General features: G+C 41.8%; 1 protein-coding gene across 5 annotated transcripts in view; it reads right to left on the reverse strand.

The window, feature by feature from the left end:
* Positions 1–15092, reverse strand: part of LNX1 (ligand of numb-protein X 1) — a 143618-nt gene that overhangs the window by 67912 nt on the left and 60614 nt on the right. For 2 of the 5 annotated variants that reach the window (XM_042811557.1, XM_042811562.1), the window contains exons 1-2: positions 9182–9318; positions 2090–2270 (exon numbers count right to left, since the gene is read on the reverse strand). The gene's annotated coding sequence lies outside the window, so the exon portion shown is untranslated. Of the gene's footprint in view, positions 1–2089; positions 2271–9181; positions 9319–15092 lie in introns of those variants that run through there. The other 3 variants (XM_042811558.1, XM_042811560.1, XM_042811561.1) reach the window with 3 other exon arrangements.

Raw genomic sequence — 15092 nt, forward strand, 5'->3', positions numbered from 1 at the left:
TTCTATACACCTAAAAGGATACTGCTCCACAACATTACTCTGATAGAGATGATCTCCCCTTGCATTCCTCTGCCATACTAGCTGTGAACATGCCACAAATGACAAAGGAAAGTTCCTCCTTTTCTTAATCCTCAGCCTGTTCTGCTGAGAGCCAGGAGATGGACTTGTTGCTTCCCAGTGTTGCAGAGGAACCACATGAAATTACTGGGAGACTTTGCACCTTAGCCTGCGTAGAATCACAGAATTGTAGGGGTTGGAAGGGACCTCCAGAGATCATCGAGTCCAACCCCCAACTCAAAAACTTAGTTTTTAGTTCAGTCAGTTAGTTTTGAGATTTAACTCCTTCATGACTCCTCATCTCAGCAGTTGAGTGTGGGCAGGATAGGAGCTGTGGGCATTGTCCCCATCTAGTGGTTCACCCACACCAGGATGTCAGCTGGGAGGGAGCTGAAAGATCCCTTCACTCCAGCAGAAGCTCAGAGCACCCAGGCTGAGAGGGGTTGGCTCAGTGCAGCCCAGAACTAGCTGCCCCAGCGAGAATCCAGGTTGCAAAATCATTCAATATTTGGAGTTCTACAATGAGGCCTCAGATTTGAATGTTCATATAAAACTCTTTGCCTTCAATTAGGGAAATTGTAATGCTGGTTTAATTCATTATCTTTCAGCAAAATATCCTTACTAGCAGGCCTCCTAGTCACTGTATTTTGTGCTGCTAATTGCATCTACTTGACTGAAGTTCTTTACGGGCTATAATGACTTTCCTGTTAAAGGTAGTACTTATGGTAGAGGCTATTGGGCAGCCTTTTGTCTCAAAATACTAGATAATGGTTTTGGAAGACATCACACAATGACCTGTACTGCAGTAACACACATTGTATAGCACCATCCATGCAAAGACACAACAATTCACAGTCCAAAGATCTGGATAAAGAATATTGTATAATAATTGGCACTAACCTTGGGTCAGTTTGATGAATCAGCTTTCCTGGATTTTAGACCTTGTCATAGGAAGGCTATAAACCATTTAGGCGCATAAAAAGCTTATCTTAATGTCTTAGGACCAGCTTTTGTCCCACATGTAATTATCTCTCTCTCTTTTTTTCTTTTTTTCCTTCCAATTCCTGATTTTTAAAATCTGTTATACCAATAGCAGCATCACAGCATTTTCCCTCTGCTTGACTTGTAATCAGTAGCAGACAATCTCTAATGGAGATCTGCAGCGGTCAGAGAAGAGATGCAAACCTCCAGGTAAAACATCAGTAGCTAGAGATGAGTCAGAGATACTGGAAGTATTGATTTAGCGGATAAGAATTTAGGATTCTAAGCAAGACTGCTAGAGAACTGTTATAGAATTCTATTATTCTACTAGCAGAGTTGGCTCTTAGAGGAAAATAATTAAAAGTTCAGCATATCAGCATAGACTGTCTCTAGGACAACAAACAGGAGATATAAAACCTCTCTTTTGCCTGGCCCCAGCTCTCTGACTGTTGATTTTTCAAAGTTACTATTAGTCAGAAATTCCTTCTCAGAGCTTATAAGAATCAAAGCACTTTGCAGCCTTTAGTGATGAAAAACGTCTCCACTGAATGCAAAAATCCGACAGTACAGTGCAGAAGGTGAATAACCCCAACTTTTCAAGTTGTGACTCAAGCTGTGAAACCTAACAGAAATGTCATACTGTGATGCACGCACAATAACTTTAAAAACTAGAACCAGATTGTTTGAAAAGACTCTGTGGCTCATGCTGGAATTTACAGAATCAACCAGTGTTGGAAAAAAGTTTTTTTTTTTCTGTTGTGAAATTATGTATCTGAAACTTCTGTTTGGAATGTATGGAAATACGTCCTGCCTTTTCATCTGTCTGTCTCCCGCACACCCACACAAACATTAATTGCTCTCTCTGACGATTTCATGGCTACAAAACTTTACTCAGCATGTTGAAATGAGAAATTCCAGCCCAGAAGTAGTTTAAGGATATTAAGAACAGCTGGATGAGATTTGACCAAAAAGAGCATTTGAATAAGGCAGTACATGTTGACAGGCTAACCTTCCCACACTTACAAGAAGCACATCCTATGAGTGAGCTTACCTTAGCAGAAGGTAATACAAAAGAGAAGACTTGCTGCTAGCATGCCTCAAGCACTCAAGCACCGTGCTGGTGGAGGTAATAATTCCAGCTTCTTGCTTTTTCTGAAGCTTGATATACTCAGGCTTGGACCAACCCTTTATAGCAGAACCACGGGCTCAGACTCCACACACAAAGGAGAGAGCTGCAGCAAAACAGACAGGCAGTGGGTAACTGCTTCTCCAGTGCACACGTTCTACCTCCTCAGAGGAAGTCAATCATCTGGCCAAAGCAAGACAGTGCAAGCAATTATGATCGACTCTTAAATGCTTCCTAAACATGTGCTCATCCTAATTGACATAATAAATGCCATTGGCATTTCACATACCAAATTATAAAATTGTATGGCTAGTTATGTAACAAAAGGTTCATTACCTCTCTGATTTGGCTGATTGCTCCAGCTGACTTCGACAAGACAGACAGCCTCAGAGGCCTGCTGTTAGACATTTGACCTCATGACAAAAGTGCATTTTGTGGCTGAACAACCACATACCCCAGCTGTCTTTGAAGGTGCTGGTAGCAAGCAGTTGGTACAAGGATCCATGTAAACTGCAGGGAAGTGCTTGTTCCTGGTCCCCGTTCCAGATGCATCTGCTGTTGGAGACAGAGATGCAGTGGGGACATGCACCTGTTCATGTTCCTCTTTTGCATCAGGTTGAGGAAACATGGATCCACAATCCATTCTGGAGCTACGGGGGGCTCTAGCCTGGAGCCCCCCAGCCCAGACAGTGCAGTCCCTGGCATATATGCACCTATGCAGGTACATCATAACAGGGAGACAAAAAGTCTTGCAAATGCAGAGTAAAGTGCAAAATGTGTTTTGTTTCACATTTCTTTTGTATTTCTGTACCTTCTTCATGAATTTGGTGTTTAGGCCATGGTGCCAATTGATATTAACTCCATGGGGAGTTACACTACTACTCTGTTTCCCATACACATTAAATTATCACCATTGCCACAAGGCTTGCTAAGTGTCTGGGTAGCAAAGAGAAAAATAGCATGTTCCAACAAAATGCAAAGCTACATAATGAACCTAAATCACACTGGATAACAGAGAAAACAAAAAGGACAAGGGAATTATACATACTCAGATCTCATGGAAAAACAATGCTAGATTTACATCACATTAGAAAAGCCATGGGGAAATATTGGTTACTAATTCTTCCACCTACAGAACCTTTGATATGTAATCTAAAAACCTTGTTCTCTTTCCCTTCCTCTCTTTGATCTTCCATGCCTTACTGTGCAGGGTAACCCTGACACAGTGAAGGCCCATACCTACAGTAGGGATACCTTCCTAAGCAAAAAGATTTCCTCCTAGGCATGCCTCTTCTTTTCTGGCTAACCAGCTAACACACTTTTTGCTACGTCCCCAACTCCAAATGTTCCTATCCACTCTGAAAAGAAGATGTTGTTCCTGCATCATGCTCCCCTCAGCCATTCTCCACGTTGCCTAGCTTAAAGAACATGGCAAACCTCTCAGTGACCCAGGCATGTTGGATAAAGAAGACCCTCAGGATGACTACAAGCTGCTACCACTGTGTAGGAGGCTGAGAGATAAGGGGCATAGAATCATAGAATAGCTTAGTTTGGAAGATCTCAAAGATCACCCAGCCCCCTGCTACGGACAAAGCTGCCACCCATCAGTTCAGGCTGCCCAGGGCCCCATCCAGCCTCCAGGGATGGGGCATCCTCAGCTTCTCTGGGCAGCCTGTGCCAGTGTATACTACCCTGTGAGTTAAAAAAAAAAAATTACCTAACATCTAGTCTAAATTTCTCCTCTTAATTTAAAGCCATTTTGAGAAAACTTACTTGTTCTGATTAAACTGTTTTGCTTCCCACACCCTGAAAATGATGGGTCTTTAGAAATCAGGTAAGATTTATACTTGAATTCTCAATCTGCAGGACCAAAAGCAGGTATGAAAAATATAAAGTCAAACATGGCACCCCATAAAAGGCTTTGAAGTAGCTTTTATCTCTTTCATGGCACCAAATCTATTGCATTTTTGTAGTGATATTCATGTTGGTAACAATGAAGAATGATTTGCCAGACTCACTCATGGCTTTATGATCTTAGAAAAACTCAGCCAAAACTCAATGAGAGCTAGAGCATCAGCACAGGGGGACATCTGCCTACACTGATGCTATCTCAATGGAAGCACTCATTAGGGAAGATTCAGAGTGGAACGAACACGTTTATGCATGCCAGAGAGGGTGACTCCTTCAAAAGCCAATGTGGCTTAGCCCTATCTCCAAACCATCCAGCAAGTATTCCTGGGAGGACTTCCCCCAGCCCTTCCTCCCACACAGCCACAGCACCCTCAGACTAAGCAGCATCTCCTCACGTGTGACCATGAAATAATATTTAATAACAATAAAGTGCTGAACAGATGATGGATAACCCTGCTATTAGCACTGCTTTAATTACATTGTGCCTTTAGAGCTGCTCCTCTTATCCAGAAGTCTCTTAATGCTTTACAAACTACTTAATGAGTTCTCACAACTCCCTGTGGGAATCTTTTTTAGGATTAGCCCAGAGCATGGCTCGGTGAGCAGTGCACGGGCAGGTGGCTGCTCCCACATTGCAGGGCTATGTCCTCGTGGGGCTGATGCCCAACTTCTCTTGTCACGAGGAGGGCCACAGGGGTGGTCTTAGATATGATTTGAGGGAAAAACCCTCAAGTTTGTCAGTGGGCTGCATCCTTTACTTTGTGAATTTGCACCTGGAAGAATTTAATCTTCTATGTCTTAATTCTGCTTACATTGCATTTAACTATGTCTGTGTTTATAATTTAAGTTGCAAGTTTGTAAATCTCTATAACTTTAATTATGTATCTTCCTGTATTTTTTTTTAAATCTTTTCACAGACACACAAAAAAACCTAAAAAAATTTAACTAGAAAATTTGTTCCCATTAAAAAAACTGTACAAATCAATGGCACTCTGTCCTTTGTAGTAACTTAATCCAGAAGCACCCTGCCACCCACTCCTGGCATGGCCATTCCAGGGCCCAGTCACATGCAGGGACTTGCAAAAGGGAGGGCACAACATCAGGCAGGTTGGTCAGCAAGCGTATTTCAGAAACTTCAGAGTAACACAACCCACAGAAAGCCTCCTAAATAATGGGCAGGCATGCAATATGCATCTGGAAAGAGAAATTTCAGGGACTGAGGGGAAGAAGTTCAGACGAGCTTGTGAGCTCTTGCAATGCTGAATTTCACATTTAAAAATAATTCACTGCTTGAAGGGGGAAAAACCTCTTGCACAGTGATTAGGCTGAACCCAAAGCCCAGTGACAGTGGTCTGTTTTTTAGTCTCAACACTGTTTGCTTTTTGGGTCTTTAACAAATAGCGTATTATCTTTCAGTCAGTTATCTCTCATGTTAAATAGTGCTGACAATTCCAATAAATATCTGACGATACAGCCTGCTCCTCCTCTGGGAGCAAGCTGTGCACTACAGCCTATAGCTGACTCCCACATAGGAAGGAATGGGGAAACAAGAAGTACTCAGGCAGTAGGAGCAGCTCTGTTCAGCTCTCATGAGTCACGATAGTTACTAAGATCTCTGTTCAACAAAAGTATCAGTGAATAAAGTTTGTTTATGACAACGACTGGGCTCTTAGCTTCCATCACATCCTCCAGAGCCTACTTCTGTTTCATCTGCTCAGTGCTGGGAAGAAGCAACCCTGCATATGGTACTACTCATAGGTTTCGAGTCATCACTGCTTTAATTGGAGCTTTGTGGAAACTCTGACCTAAGGCCTACACTAATTAACACACGTGCTGCTGATGGTCTTATAACATTCTCCTTGAAATGAAGAGGCTCACAAAGGTTTTATCAGTGAGGACACGAGAGCAGCACTAGCTGGAAAAGATTGCTAATTCTGCAGCTGAATTATCATCTGCATCCAGAACCAGTTTGATGGGTGTGAGATTATTTGTGCACTTACTCCTGTGATGAGAAACCCATTAGGAATTACATGCTCAAGCTGTTCTGCTTCCTGCCAGTGCACACCACACGTTCATGTGTGATCTGCTGCATGCACACAGGAATTTTGTCCGATTTGAACTTCTTCCTACAAGTTGTAGCTTGTAAGAGTGTTTCCAAACTTTTTTACCTGGACCAAGACTACAATGTTTTCTAAACAGCAGTAATACAATCAGCTTACTCCTTGGGCTGAAACTACGGGGAAAAAACAAACAAACAAAAAAAACCCAAAGCTACACTACAAGTTGCTTTCCAACAGGAAGATCTACTTGCAAAATCCCGTGTGAACTGGTGCAGTTAAATATATAGCACAAAGAACTACAAGCAGAAATAATCTCTGCATAGGAACAGCAAACAAAACAACAGCATCACTCACATTTTTTTTTTAACATCAGAGTATTTGAGATCATGTATTTGTAGGAAGGGAAAATGAACTAGAATTATATCCAATAACAGAGCAAAATTAACCTGCATTCTGAAATGCATTTTCTGAGAAATGCACAGAGAAGTAGCTGTCACCTCTCAGTAAGGAGTTGCTGGCACATGTAAACTATCATTTTATTAATGCGCTTTTGTTTTAAGAAGAATGGTAAAGGTATATTAAAGTAAACCTGAAGGATGAAGGAGAGTGCTGCCAGGAGCTGTTGAACAGGTAGGAAGTTTCAGAGAATTTAGCTCATCGATTTCCTTGTCAAGCAGTAATTGATGTTTATTGAGACGAGCGACAGCAGCATGCAGTGAGAGGCAGTTGCACCTGACCTAAGCTGCCTATGAACCATTCCCTGGACATTTAATGAAGGAGAAGTGTTCCAAGTTAAGTTCCCTCAAATCGTAGGATTTGTGCAATGACCTTTCCTAAACACACAGCTTGAGCCTTTGGGGAAAGCCTGGGGAAAGTCAGTCATTGCACCTCCCAGTTTCTAGGAGCAAAAATACCGGTGGAAGAGTTGGCTTTGCATCTCAAGCAAGTACAAAACCAGCAATATTACATGACACAACTCTGTCCATTTTAACTAGAGGTGGAATACATTAAACCCTCTCAAGAGCTTAGGCTACAGAGACAGCCCCCCCAGAATAAGCTACAGCCTCTGCCTGCCCCAGGCCAGGCTACAGAGCTGAGGGCTCCAGAAACACCTGGCTGCATCCCTTTGGCAGCCAGACTGGAGGAGACTGCATATGGAAAGCCTTCAAAGATTTACCTTCCTGCTGGAAACAACACTGCCCAATTTCCTAGTCTGCAGCAAAATGAGGCTAATCTGTCATCTCATTCTGTGTGCAAGATTTATTTGCAGTTTACTGAAGAAAAGTTATTCTGGGGGAAGATGCCAGTTCCTTCAAATCTCTTCCAAAAGACAAATCAATTTCTTCTTGTGATAGACAATTGCAGTCTAGAGCCAGCGACATTCTGCCTTCCAAGTCTGTGCTACAATGAAGTCCTGGTGCAATTATTGCTCAAACACACAGGCTTGGAACATCCTTCCAAAAAGCAGAAGTCTCATGAGGGACAGGAAGACACTTGTAACAGGACCACAGAAAAGAAAAAGTAATTAGAAGCAGGAGGATGAGTACTTTCAGGTGGCAAGAAAAAGATAATGAAGAGTCAAGATTTCCCAGATTGATTCAATTTATATTTTTGGAAAATATACATGGCCTCTGAGGTTTGGGTGGAAGAGTATAAAATAGTAAATTAGTAACAGATTGCTTCCTTGAGAGGAGTTCTCAGTCTCAGAAAAGTGGATTGGAGAACTGAGGATACCACTCCTTGCAAGGCAACATCTTTCCAAATGCCTGATGGCAAATTCTAGCTTTTTTTTTTTTTTTTTTTTTTTTTTTAAAAAAAAAAAAAAAAAAAAAAAAAAAAAAAGATAGTTTCTGCCTTTTCTGACAACAGGAGACAATAGACTGTACTGCTTTGATAAAGTAGCAAAGACACCTTGATTTTTTTGTGTGTCACTGATTGAACAAATAAGAAGTTTAGGGGGGGTGTAAAAAACAGATTGTGTGCTCTAATCTATCACTGCAGGAGACTGTGAAGAAACAGCCTCATCATATAGTTACCAGAACATTCACCTACAGTATTCTATTCCTGCCTTTCCTGCTGTTGGCAGAACCCCTCTTCTTGTGTCAGGCATATGGGAAAAGTGTGAATTACAACTTTAACGTGAGCACTTTCCCTGAGTTATGTTTTTTCCTTGGTAGACGTGTAAGTATGCAGCAACTTAATGCAAGCAGTTCATCTCTATTAATTAAAAACACTCAAAATGTGCTTAGCTTTAAACTTGTGAGGTACTTTAAGTATCTCCCTCAGGGAGCGAAGATGTTTGTGCACCTTCACAGCAGTCCTGACCTCTGCGTTTCCATGTCTGTACATGGACCTTGTTTCGACAAATGTGATCAGACTCATCTGTACGCATTAAACTTTTGTAAGATTTCATATATTCACATGTACTCACAGTTTTGCAACCATTGCACATACCAGTACTGAAAGAAAACAGAACTCTTTAAGAACTGGAAGTAGAGGAGAAAGTGAGCAGAAGATAGCAAATAAAGCTCTCCTTCTCTCACCTCAGCTGCAGTTATACGTTTAAACTGTATGGCTCTACAAGACTTTTGGGGTTTTAACTCTTGAGACATGAGTTTCCAGAAGATGAAACACTAAGCTAAAGCCTTTGCAGTGAAACTGGCACATTTCCACAGGTAATTGGTTAGATCTGACATTCCTGTCGAAGACAGATTTTCCTAGCAAAATGAAGACAACACATCTAAGAGGTGATGAATGAAGCACAGCGCTTTTGCACCCCAGCAAGGTAGTAAGCAGCATTCAAGCATAGCAATCTCATCTCATCCCTGCATCGGATTATAGGGAGACCAAATCATTAATTATATCATAAGGAATATCTCTGCCTTGCTGTGCAGTACTTCCTAGGACACAGGCTGAAATTCTTATCCTCTCCCCACTGCCCTAAATGGGAGCTGTTTGTTTTGCCTGAGTATTTCCTTTTCTGTTTTCTTCTCTGGACCAAATGGTAGGTTGTAAGTGAGAATATCAGTAAAAAAAGAATGCAAACCTTGAAACTCACATCTGGCCTGGCTGTGCCTGGTGCTGGCTGCTAGCAGAGTCCCAGTGGTGTACGGTCACTGCTTTTTGGCAGTAGGGTCCCATCCCTGAAGGAAAGCAGCCATCAGCTGTGTCACGCAGGGCAGCCTACAGCACGTCAAGAGGCAAAATAAAAGTTGAAGTGCATACACCTGAGCGATTTAGAGAACCACACCCCTCCAGTTATTTCTCCTGCAGGCAACATGAGCATGCAGGCTGCTCAGACAACAATGTAACTTGAAGCTTTGGCTTTTATTTCCGGCATATGCCAAAGTCCATTTTCAGTTTGGCTTTGCTTTGTGTTTCCTTTCTTCTTTCATCCTTACGATCAGATTGAACTTGGACCAGAAAACTCTCTTAAGAGCCGGTTTAAAACAAAACACTTGTCTTTCCCCTGGAGCAGGAGGACAAAGCCTCAGACCAGAGCTCAGAGGCAGGGCCTTCTCAGCGCTTTGCCAGCTGCAACTCCATTTCATTCCCACACACCTGGAGTGGTCAGCTGGGGAGCAGGGAACCATGTGAGAGCAATTTGAGAACTAGGGTATCAGCTGCTAGAAATACAAGCTCTACGAATTATCTGAACATCAGGAAATAAAGACTACATTAAGTCCTTTTAACCAGTGATTTCCAAGAGAAAAACCAACGAAGGAAGGGATAGGATGTGCAGATACCTGAGCGTGAATGGCAATTATGATGGCAGTGGTATCAAAATGCTCTTCTGTTCAAAAAGTAACTCTAGTTGAGGAAAAGAAACCCTGATGATTCAGCTACATGTACCACTACTAAATGCAATAACTTAAGCAATCATAAGCATTTTCCCTTAAGGAAAGAAGCAAGAAAACTTCAGAGACAGATTTGGACGCATCCTCTGAAAACAGCCAGAAGAAAGCCCCCAGCCTCCCATAAAAACATCTATGGCTAACAGGTCTTGGCCTCTAATTCATTCTATGCAAATTTGTTTCCTTTCAAGTATTTTAAAAGCATACTTACTACTGGTGATTATAAAATCCCTTGCTAAATATTTAAGAAATCATTAAGAGTTGTATGCTGGTAAGACCTCACAAGACAGTCACCCTCTCAGCCTTGTTTGCAGCAGCCTTTGCTTTCACGCCCATCACAGCACCTCTGCCCTAGGCTGCTCAAGGAGATGCAGAAGGAGTCTACCAATGGTGCTTGATACATTACCACCCAAAGCCCACGCTGAAGTTTGGGCACTGCTCTGCTCCTGCAATGGATACAGTATGGACCAGAGCCTGCATGGAATCTAGGTTCCCACAGAAGTCACAAGGCCAGATACGCAAGCCCCGGACTTTGGCTACCTATAGCATTGAGCTATGCGTATGTAATACACTTTTTAGGAACATGCGTAAGCCGTAGAAGCTGAAACGTTAAAAAGTACATCCCCACAGAGCAAAGCATGTGCTTAAATCCTTCCTTACAGGGGAGGTCTCTTCCAGGCTGATTGCCTCAGTCAGGAAGCCCAGAGACCTGCTGTTGTAGGTGACCACATCAGTCACTCCCAGTTGTAGAGTTCATTCCCATTTAGAAACTAGCCAAGTTTTTTCACCCCCCTTCCACCGCTGGGATGCTTTTGTAAGTTTCCAGACTAAAGGCCAGTTCAAACTCATTTGTTCTCATGCCAGCTCTGTTGGATTGCTCTAATAGCCTTTCTCATCTCACAACATGTATTCCTATTTACGTTCTCAAACTCTGAGTCTCTGCTCAGAAGAATGGCTCTCTACTCTCTTGCTTGCCCAAACAGCTATTTCAGGCACCCATTCCTCTCTAAAGTGGTACTCTAGAATTTTATATTAGTACTTCCTTCTACTTACCTAGCAAACTTTCCCCAGAAGGTGACTTCATTGGTTCTGAACCTAGCAGCTGAGGAGCTACACCCTTCAATGGAACATCCTCTGCTAAAACTTCTTCACCCTCTAGGGTGGAACTCAAAAGGATCACTTTTCACCTGCAGCTCATTTACTCCATTATTTACAGATTCCCCCATTTGCCTACAGCTGGCTAAAGAATCTATTGATAGATTTCTTCATCAACAGCATAAAAAAGTGGGAGTATTTCCTACTATGATTCATTCTTTTGCACTGAAATGACAGTAGTATCTCGTAGATCTGTCAGGGTTCATAAACTTCTAATTTCCTGGTATAGCCTTATATACTGCAGAAATCAAATGTTTTGCTTAGTTTAATTTTAAAACCAATCTGAACAGCTTGTCTCAGCCTATGCAAAATGAGTGTAAGATCAGGCCTTTTAAATTGCAGATATTCTAAGCTTCACTACTGAAAATATTTCCAGGACAACATACCATAAACTCCACTGTATTAGGCCTTATTTAGGTTTATTATGTCAGCTAAGTGATTTCAACATATGCTGCATCTGCTGGCAGTACATATTGTGCAAGCATGCACTGGAAAATTGTAATAGTCAAATATTAGATGATAACACTGTAATGGATACCGTCTGTGTCAGGCTCTGAAAAGGTCACTGTTTCCTCCAGACACGCTGTCCTTCACTGATATTGCCTTCTCCTCATTGAAGCTCCATGAGGTTAGAACAAATGGGGCATGCAGGCTGTTGGTCCCTCCTCTTCCAGCCCTTGCCCTTGCTCAGCCAACAGATGGTTTGCAAACAGGAAATACAAGACCAATCTTCAGTTCTTGTTATGTTCCTGACCCCACAAAAGGGCTGAGCTGCATGATCTCTTTCAAGTTCACAAGAAATCTCCAGTGCTGTTCAGTGTCTTTTCCTGTCTGCCATGTATGGATGATGGCAACAGGACTGGGAGGGGTTCATAAGGAAGGGCATCAGAAGCTTGGTGTAGTGTGGACAGAACAGCTGGAATGAGATGAGTCCCTTGGGATGAACCTGGCTTCTCTCCAGTAAATGGTGGCAGGTCACACCCACATCTGGCACAGATGGCAGTATCTGAACCATCGCGGTCATGTGGGATTGCTCTGAATCTATATCTTGGCTTGTAGAGGCATACCAGAGAATGGGAACCAGTGCTGGGGCAAAAAATGTGGTTTAGAAATGACTCCAGAATGAAGGCCAGTATTTTCATGTCTAGTTTCTCTTCTTGTTTCCCCTTTCCAGAAAATCAGCATTGTGAATTGGATCACAAAACATGAAGGGAAACTTTGCCAAGTGCTTGTACTATGAGCTCCCTTGGGGTGACTGAGTACCATTGACAGTTTGCTTGGAAATGGGACTATGGACTCTGCAGACATTAATCAGCAATGTTAAGCTAGCAGTTCTCTACACAGTGACAGTTTAAATATGATGCTGACTTCCAAAGTTGGCCTACTTGGTGCAATTAACAGATAGCGAGATTCTTACACAGTAGATGTTACTCTGGGAAGTCAAGTTTTTCTTGTCATGAGAATTTACTGTCTTTTCTGTATTCTGCAGCATACATCTTCTAGAAGGAGATTAGGAAAATCTTTGTTATTTTCCTAATTAAATTAAAGCCATAGGATTAAAATAATCTTTTGTTTTCAGCTAATGAACAAGTAGCAGTATCAGAATTAGAACTATCACCTTCTGAAATGAACAGCTGGGCTAAGAGAGCACAGAATTGAATATAGGCCTACTGGATAAAGTCTAGCCATACCTGCAGCTAAAATAATCACACTAAAGAGCTCTCATAGCATCCATCAGCAGGAGATCTGATTGTGAAATCCTGCAGATCCAGCTGTACAATCTCAAGTGAAGCCTCCAGGCCTCCCACCTCCTCCAAAAAAATCTGTGAAAACACGAGCTATACATACATAAGCAAAACAAACATTCAAGTGGCAAAGTCACTCTGGCCGTTGTGAGGGGATAATATTACAGAGAGCAGGCTATATATGTTCTCCCTTGGGAGAAATTGTTCAAGTTAAAAGATTAATCTGGGCTCTCAGCGCATTCATTAGTTGAATTGCAAAGCAAGCTTGTTGCATAACCAATCCCAGGACAATTATATTTATCTTGTCAAAGTTCACAGTACGGGTGGATTTCTGACCAGGACAATGTGAGTGCTTTCTGCAAGATGGAAGCATTAGAAACATCAGTTCTATGCCATCCCTTGTTTTTTTAATTACCTGCATGTTTGGTTTTTTTTTGGAAGAAACCATTTGCACAGTACCTTTGGATGTCTCTCCAGCAGCAGGCATGGATGGAGGGGCTGAGGAAAGCAGCAGGTTCACTTTCTAAAAGGGAGTAAACTGAGGCACAGAAACTTAGTGACTTCTTCCTAATTATAAAGGAAATCTCTGGCACAAAATTGCATATCATAGAATAACAGAATAATAGAATGGATGGGGTTGGAAGGGAGTTTAAAGATAAACTAGAACCAACTCCCTGCCATGGGCTGGTTGCCACCCACCAGATAAGGCTGCCGAAGGCCCCATCCAAAATGACCTTGAACATCTCCAGAGATGGGGCAGCTACAGCTTCTCTGGGAAGCCTGTGCCACTGCCTCACCACCCTCTGAGTAAAAAAAACCTCAAGTCTGAATCTCTCTCCTTTCAGTTTAAAGCCATTCCCTCTTGTCCTATCACCTTTACCATTTGTCCTTGCATCTCACCAGTTCTCCCATACTTTATTAGAGACAATAAAGGGAATTGTTTGAGATGCAGTAAAGCTTCCATTCCAAAAGCATGTACAGATATGCAGTATGTACAGACCACCTTTGTGTGGCATGGACTTTCACAGCCAGGCTTATATTCTGGGAACAGTTCCTGGACTTTAAGATTAGAACAGAAAAGAAAATCTTGCCCAACTTCTTGCGTGTCCCCCGCTTTGCAACTGTGTAGACCTTGCTGCCCTGGGTTTAGTCCTGTTTGGAGTCTCTATGGAAGAGCACCTTGAAGAAACAAAAGGTGAGGAGTTCACTTGTCTCTTGTTCTGGGAATTAAGCGTTTGTGATTGTGAAAGCACATGGAAAATTCATTCCTAATCTGATGACACTGCTAAAGGTTATCATCATCAATCCATATTACACATTTCCTCACTGGCTGAATGATCCCTACCCATCCAGTATTTGCATCTCTTACTAGTGCACAAATTATGCTTGCTCTAAACCCTCTTTTTTTTTTTTTTTTAATTTTACTTTTGACACACGTGTTCTTAGCCACATGACGTATGAACATACCAAAGTGCAAAATGGTTCATTTACCGAGCAAAATATTCTGGGATATTGACTTGAACACCTTTCAAGATTTATTATGCCCACCGAGTTATTTTATCAAACAACCAGGTAACTACTTTAAAAAAATAAGCCAAGTTTACCTGTCAAGACCTATGTCCCATAAAAACATCATTGGCTGCCATTAATAATACTCCTGTTCTTTCTTACTTCAATTCCCTTATCACATTGTCTAATTACTTTCCTGGAAGTGAGGCCAGGCAAGCTATACTGCTGTTATCACAATTACCCTGTCAGAACAAATGTGAGCATGTTTTCAGTCTTAGCAAATTCCTCAAATATACCAAAATTTGATAAAAATGAACATCAGTAGGTCTAATAATTCCTCAGCCTTTTTTTTTCTTATTATTTTAATGCTGCATAGCTGCAGATTATATATGATCTACTGGTTCAAAGCTGTTAGCCTGAAGTAGGTACTGTCCAGCATTCCCTAAATTGCTGATGGGCTGGAAAATAGCACATCATTCTCACGTGATATATGTAACATCATCTTGTTTCTTTCCAAACATAAGCCAGAAATACGTAATGAACATTTCAGCCATCCAAGACTGTGCTACAAACAGTTTTAACACCTTCAACCCCTTCTGGGCCTACATCCTTACTGCCTTTTTTTCCTTATGCAACTGAAGAACTCTTTCAGAACGCCATTTGCTTGATATGAATAGATTTTGCTCTAACCTTT

Source organism: Centrocercus urophasianus, unplaced genomic scaffold (assembly GCF_019232065.1).
Source record: "Centrocercus urophasianus isolate 14NV4802_14NV808 unplaced genomic scaffold, USGS_Curo_1.0 seq_13, whole genome shotgun sequence".
Taxonomy (NCBI): domain Eukaryota; kingdom Metazoa; phylum Chordata; class Aves; order Galliformes; family Phasianidae; genus Centrocercus; species Centrocercus urophasianus.